This window comes from Chenopodium album, chromosome 4 (assembly GCF_948465745.1).
Source record: "Chenopodium album chromosome 4, dcCheAlbu1.1, whole genome shotgun sequence".
Lineage (NCBI taxonomy): Eukaryota > Viridiplantae > Streptophyta > Magnoliopsida > Caryophyllales > Amaranthaceae > Chenopodium > Chenopodium album.
In genome coordinates, this window is record NC_137837.1 from 11,611,612 (window position 1) to 11,619,863 (window position 8,252).

The following is an 8,252-nucleotide window of genomic DNA, read 5'->3' on the forward strand; positions in this document are numbered from 1 at the left end:
AGGTTAATTGAGCGTGGTTAAATCTCGTAATGACAATACGTAATACCTAATGTAACCATTTAATTAATTAAAGTGGAGGAAAGTTGTTTAAAAGATAATCTTTGTTTTAAACAAAATATAATACATGACTAATTTTTTATTTGGAGATATGATTGTTTTGATAATTGCGTTAATAAATTTGATATATAAAATGTGTACTCATTGATCCGTAAAACGTGAACTAATATAAAACATATTAGGGATATGGCTAAGTGACAAATCCAAAAATATTGAATAAATAATTACAATATTTAGTAGGTTATATTTGTTTAGAGTAAATTATCAACAAAAAAATGGAATAGTAAACAAAATTAATCAAGGTTTCTGGAATGGGGGTATTAAATACCGCTAACAAAAATAATCAAAATGATCGATATTTAGTGTGAATGGACAACCATGCCCTTAGTACTTCACTATTATATCCCTTCTTGCCATCAATCACAAACATCTTGACACCACCACTTGATATCAGTTATGTACAACAAGATTTCTGGAGAAACTTTAGCATCAATTAAGTGACGTATAGACGTGCCCCCATACCTGTGTTCAAATATCGGACAGATTTCCCGTGTCTTAAAATTTTGGAACTTGCTGGATCGAACACTTGGACATGTCCCTATGTCCGACATCCGTCCCCGAGTCCATGTTTTAGTTAGACGCTGAAGAGCTTCTCTGTCATTCCGAAGATCAATACCCTCATTCTTCTTCAAAGTTTCTTCTAGCCAATCTACCATTCTCTGCAGTAGCAATTACAAAAACTGTATCATTTCACTGCACATCAGTAAAGAACCGATTCAAGCCAACACATCATCAAGCACATCAATTCATTGTTCCTATCGCCTCCCAAATGAGTGTCACTGTAGGGAATATTTCAAGAATTACCCCAAACTTGAACCCCGCTGTGATCATACGCTAAAGTACGGTGGCGTCCAAAGGGAAGGAAGCTAGAGCAAAAGAGTCGCCAACAAGTTTTAGGAACTTGTAAACCGTTCACAGGGTGAAGGTTACACCCCTTAACAATCCAGGAGATCGTTAACTCCAATAGGTCTGGAACCATGACTGGTGTTCGGGGATGAAGGTACAAATCCAACCTAAAAGAGATTGAACCTGCCCTAATAATAGGCTTCTACTTTATTCTTTTAGTATTCATGTGCGCTTTCTGACTAGCATGCAATCAATAGATTTACCCTAAACCTGTTGAATCTATGTTAGTTGAATATTAATGCACAAATAAATCTATTATTGGCGATTACTTGAATTATAATCAAATTAACCCTAAACAAGATTATTAATTATCTTATTAAGCGTGATTACAAGTACAAATTCCCTTTAAACATGCATAAAAGGTGTGATAAAGCAATAACAATAATAATCATCAAGCAACATAATAATAACAATAATAATAATAAAAATAATCATCATAATAATAATTACAATAATTATAATCAATAATCATCATCATCATGTTAAAGCATAATAGCCATATCCTAGGCATGATACTAAACAATAAAAATCACAGCTTTAGCCCTAACGTAATACTAACATGAATATTAGGAAAGAAAGTAGGAAGCATCGCAGGAATCAAAATTGTCATATTTGATATTTATAAATTTTAGTTGTTACCCTAAACATGATACTAGGAAGATCAAAACACCCTAACATGACACTAGGAATCATAATAACAATCTAGACATGATTTATATATCATAATATCAACAAATCAATTAAAGCACTTACTTGGATGCCTCCTATCTCTTTCTAATAACAAAATACACACATTAGTAACTTCAAGGAAAATAATAAATCAAAACAATTAAATTAAATTATTGAAAGAGAGATTAAGAAAGTTTAGACTAGATTTGAGACCAAACCTTCAGAAATTAAAACCTTTCACGTCTAGGGCGAAGGCAACTTCGAATTTGGCTAGGTGTGTCTAAATCTTGTGAATGCGGAATTTCGTATGCAAAAAGGCTAGTTTAGAAAGAGAGAGAGAGTAATCAAGAGATTCTTGATGAGAATTGGTAGTTATTGATAGGAATTGATGATTGTTGATTGTTGATTGATGAAAATTGATAATTGAAAACGGAGGTTTAAGGACGCTATTTATAATGAAAATCAGCCGGATTTGATAAAAACGAATCAGAGTTTCAAAAAGAATAAAACACGACCGCGACGCCAAACACGCGTCAGTCGCCAGACGCTGCACTCTGTTGCCAGGCGATAGAGCTGTCGTATGGCACTGCAAATCAGTTGTCCACGCGTTTTCTTATTTTGATAAAATTTAAGCGTACGAGAGGGAAAAACTGTATTTTCCTTAAAAACACTTCTTTTATTCCGATTAAAACTCTAAAAAGTCAATTAAAGTCAATTTATCAATGCTAATTAAATTAGGATTCAAAAGAACCTTCTAGAAGATTCTAGAAGACTATAATCAACCCTAATCGCATTAGGAATGATAAATCATAATAGGCCCTCCTCTAGATCATTGGGCCGCATATAAAGATCAAACCGGACCCAGTTTAGTAATTTGGCCATAACTTCCTCATTATTCATCGGAATTGGGCTTATAATATATCGTTGGAAAGCTCTTTTCGAACCCAATCCATCTACACCATTATTGGACCCTTGTCATGGACCAAACAAACTGGATTGGCTGTTTTCATAAAATAGGTTTTCAAAAACAGAGAGAAAGAAAAGAAACAAAACTAACCGCAACACTAGACTTTCCACACTTTCACTTCATTCGATTATGATTCGATGTGAAAGATACTCATCACTGGGTTTGGTTTTGGGGAGACACAAATGGGTGTCTACAGTCACCTAATGTAGATAACACCTCAAAAACTCCGTCTCCAACCTCAAGAACTGCAAAAGGGAGAAAGAGTTGCAATGTAAGATAATCTTATGTACCCTGCATCAAAAAGTAGACTAATGCAGAATGCTGATAAATACATAGAATTTCTCACAATTGGAGTCTTTCTTTCTGAAGAACTCACCCGAAACATCAAAGGTAACACCTCTAATATCGAAAACCAAAATTGTCTCGTTATTCTTCTTCTCAAACCCATATGCTAATGAAGCAACAATAGGGAAGCATTCAATCTACCCCATTAAATAAATCTAACAATTTAGCATTCTCAAGAGTGTAAATTCACTTAAGGGAAGCATTTCATGATCAACTGATGCACATAATCTGAAACGGGATTTCATCTTTTTTTTTTTTTTTTTTTTCAGGTGGCTGGTTGGGTTGCATGAGAGCTATTCAATTAAGCATTCTGATCTAAAGAGTGTAAGCTTTGCAAATCTCTCCCCAGCCTCGACCATCATACTTCACCAGTGTCTTTCTTCTGCTAATTTGAATCATCATTATTATCACTAAGCTCAAATAAAGAACCTCATCACCTTGCTCAAGTATGGTTGAAATAATTTAATATAATAAAGCAACTTAAATCTATTAGGAAATTAAAGGGATACATCTAGCTCGAGTATATTTTTAATTAAGTATGAAAAAAGAGAAATTATACCTTGATAGAGCTCACTAAAGAGAGAATGGCTACCATAGCTCTTAACAGAGGTCATGTCTTCCTGTTTGCAGCTAAAGACTGCTGCTAGGGGATCCCAGTGTCATAATAGCAGATTCAATAATAATGGGTTCTTCTTGCATTATTTTTGATGTTGCATGTGTGATAGGTGGTTCATTCGTTCAGATTAATAGTCCTCCATGTTCTACTTCAAAAGACGCAGCTTGTCCGTCAAGTTAACAACCTGAAATGAATGACAACAAAGAAAAAAAACTGAATATAACTCATACTCTCACAGTACTAACTGCTAACTATCATATAACTAATGTCAAGATAAATTAGGGATAGCCGTTTATGATTTTTTTTTCTAGGATATTGTAAGACCAAGACCTGTAGGAGCGTATAGGAGGACAATATAGCAAATCTAATGCATACCATTCGAGCCAAGAATACATAGCAATAATACCCAATTGCAATATAACCCCAAGGCAAGAACTACAATTTGAACAGTCTTCGATCTTAATTAGTCCATGAGAAATAATTTTATAATTTTACTTTTAAAAAAGGAATGTGAATTTTTCGAAGATTTTCCATCTCAAACTAATTTATATAGCTTTCTGATTTTATTTAACATTCCCCAGATTCCTCCCTTCTCACTCTCCATTTACATGTTTCTCGGTATCTTGACAATTCTACTCTCGTGATCTGTAGTTAGCTCTAACAAGAAAAGCAATTAAGGTTTCTGGCAATTCATGATCCACTAACACTTCCATATGCATATACCAGGGGTTGACTGAGCATTTTTTAATATCAGAGGGTCATGCTTGAATATTATTAGATGTGAGATGAAGAGTGTTTCTGAATGAGGTTGTTATATCTTGAATTACCCGTGGGGTGCGACATATTTTCGTTATAATACTCAACTCATAAACAGATGGATGGCTGAGATGCTAGTCTTTGAGTCAGCTACTCGATAATTTGTTAGTATATTCCATAACAAATTTCTTTTCGGAAGCATGTTTTACTTCTTGGGGCCTATATCCAGAGAAACTTATCCTGCAGACCTACAAATAACTGAAGAATGTCACTCTCACAGCTCATATACCGGCAAATAGGGGTGAGCAAAAATTCCGGGTATCCGGAATTGAAATTGGAACCGGTTAGGAACCGGCGGGTCCGGAACGGGAATTGGACCCGGTGGTTCTAATTCCGGGTAATAAATTAAGGATCCGGTTATAACCAAATCCAATTCCAAATCTCAACTTTTTGGAAACGGAACCGGTTGGGTAGCCGGTTACCTAATATATGCTAAACTAAATAAATTTTAAATAATAAAAATATGTTGAATGTATCTAATTTGTAAATAAAAAAAAGTATTATTAATACTTAACATAAATACAAATAGCTTAATTCATATATAAATATAAGTATTAAATGCTAAAAATAAACCTAACTAAAATAAGAATTACAATTTGTATTATATTTTAACAATTACATACATAAGTGGGTACCCGAAACCGGAACCGGTACCCGGTGGTTCCAATACCAATTCCTAAATTTTAGGACCCGATTGAACCAATTCCAATTCCGGATGCGAAATTTAGGATCTGGTTCCAACCAATTCCAAGTCTGGGTCCTAAAATTTTGACCAGGTACCCGATTTGCTCACCCCAACCTGCAAAGCAATGTACAGAAGACCAAATGAACATTCGAACACTTGAATTTAAGAGAAACTCATAAGCTAGAAATCACTCATTTGGTGATATGAGATCTTATATTGCATTTATCAAACAACACATTATCTTAGTTGAATTATGAAAATACATAGTGAGATGAAAGGGAGCTATTGAAAAGTACAGAAATCTTGTTAGAACATACAAGTTTTGACAGGGATAAGAATGTTCTTTGAGTTGTATTCTTACTATAGATGATTCTATAGATGATGATCATTCTCTCTCTAATAATCTCTTTGGTTGTTTCAAGTATTTTTTCACCAACCAATTTCTTTATACATTGTATGACAACCATAATCATCATTTTCTTTTATCTTTATAATAATACAAACACGACTCATAATGTAATGAATTATAAAATCACTCGTGTAATCAATCAAAACTTCACCATTATAACTATTTTCCTATCTCCCTCTACCCCTTCCATTCTCTCATCCGATTCGTATGCCTTACTCCCACTTGGTCCCTACTCTTCACTCCCTTTCATTGTTCTATTTATGGTCTTGAAAATTTAGTTCGCCCCACTTGCTCCCTCACCCCTTCCTAAATCCTTATTTCTATCCCAGCTCTCATTTATCTTATTTGTTCATGCATAATTAAGAAAGTCTCTTTCTAATTGCTTATACTTTTATCATGTCATTTAAAGCTAAAAATTATTATATTCTATAATGGCCTCCTAACGGGAGATGTAATCTTCTAGCCTCTTATCTGCCTTGCATCATTGATCTTTGCCTATCATATTAACCTCGCCTAATCACCCTTTTCACCCCTTTTCCATATTCCCCTCTCGTTCCGTCATTTTATCCCTTTCTCTTCTCCATATTATTCTTTCCATACCTCCTTTTGTTAGTGGTTTTAACCTTTTTAGTACAGTAAACCTCATCCTACTTACCCCACCTTCTCAATCTCTCTCATCTTCACGTCATATTATCTCTCTGAATCCTCAACCCCCCCCTCTTTGCATTGCCTCAGTCCCTTTCTCTCCCTTGTCACTTCATGCTCCTCATTCTTCTCTCCTTATTTTTTATATGGTTTTGGAAATTTAAGTAAGCCTAGTTCTACTTTCTTCACCATATCTATCTCACTCATCTTCATCCTTTTTACCTCCCCCACCCCTTCACATTTCATAGAGAGGCTTTAATAAGAAGCTTATATACTACATACTTCCTCCGTTCTTTTAATATTGCACCACTTGCCTTTTAAGGAAGTTTCACAAATATTGCACCATTTCCATTTTAGGACAAATATTATCTCTGTTCACACGACAAATACCCAACATACCCTTACTTTTTGACCTTTATTATTTAGTTTATGTTTACATCACATGGACACTTTTGTATTTTCACATTTCTCTCTTCCTTTTCCCAGAACCAAAATTATTGTGCCCAACTTGTATGGTGCAATAATAAAAAAAAACAGAGGAAGTATATTTTATGGCGTACTATTAAATTTTGGCAAGGAAAAAAATTGTAATATATACAATATTTATAAATGCGTAGGTTAAATTTGAAGGAATGTAAATTGGATTAAATTTACCATAAGCTTTTAAACTGAGTGCCCTAAGCATCGAAATTAACACGCATTTTGGCTCTGTTCTTCACAAAGGAAGTGAAAGAATGTTTTTGGATTAACTAAAGCTTGATTTCACTTCCTTATTTCTATCTCTGCTTTCATTTATCTTAGTTTGTCTCCACATAAAATGCTACTAATCCAGAAAAATCCAAGTCGAAGCTTTATTTACCTAGTCAGGCATGTTCTAATAAAGTCGTCGAGGCATTTCGAATTGTTTGATGACACGTGAAAAGTCAGGGGGAGCTACCAGCCTTTTGCACTCCTAATAAACAGATCTTCAAAATCTCAACTAATAAACAGAGTTTCTCTGATTAACATAATTATACAGATCTTCAACAGCTTAAAGAACAATATGTAACAGAGGCAAACAAGTTTACCCGTCACTGAAAAGTTTAAGTGAGCCTGAGATCAAAATACGAGCATTGTTTCTTGCCTTACAAGAAAGATCAAATGAAAAACAACCATCAATATTCATGACAAATTTTCGAGCATGACCTTGCAGTAACTATCCTTTACTTATATACTTTATCTATTAAAAAAATCAGATAAAACAAAACAATACCGCACACTATTTTTAAAGGTGCTTAAAAAATAGAAATTAAGGAAAGAGGGAGGTTGTTGTTTATAGTTTGGTTTAATTGGAAATAGCTCCTTAGTTTGGTTAACTAATGATGAACTGTTGTAGACATTCAATAAATCAAAGACTAACTTAGGAGTTTTGCATTTGTTTTCAAGTTTAAACCAACATTTGCTATTTTGAAATAAAAGCAAAATAAAAATTTTACCACAGAAAAATTGTGGTCATCACTTCCTTTCTTTTTTTGCTCTACTATATTCCCTAACTTTTAAGTAACACATGGCCTCTACGCTCATTGCTCACATTAATTAAAACTGTAAGCTAGTTTTCTATTTTGTAAATATAACAAGACAAACAGATAGTCAACCAATTAGATTACCACAAGCAAAGACTTATTCGAGGACCAATAATAACTGCGACTACATAAAGTTGTTTAGCAGTTAAGTTTGCTTCAGTGCAGGTTGTGTTACCTGCAAATGGGGAAGAAAGAAAATAATAAGCAAATTAGCATCATACCAAAAAGCAATAACAAATCAACAGGGTCAAAATCAGAGGAAGGCAAACTAAAGGTAGCAATATATTGTTACTTATATTAGCAACCAAGAAGTAAATCTATATACAGAAGTACACTCAATACAATTTCAGTACATTTAAATATACTTAGTACATACCCATGAGGTCACAAATTGAACACCATTGCACACTTGCGCAAACTTCCAATAATCTCCCTTCAATGAATGCACCAGCTTGTTACTTTTATATATACTACCTCCCTATCATCAGTTACTTAGATAAACCCCAGTATACACT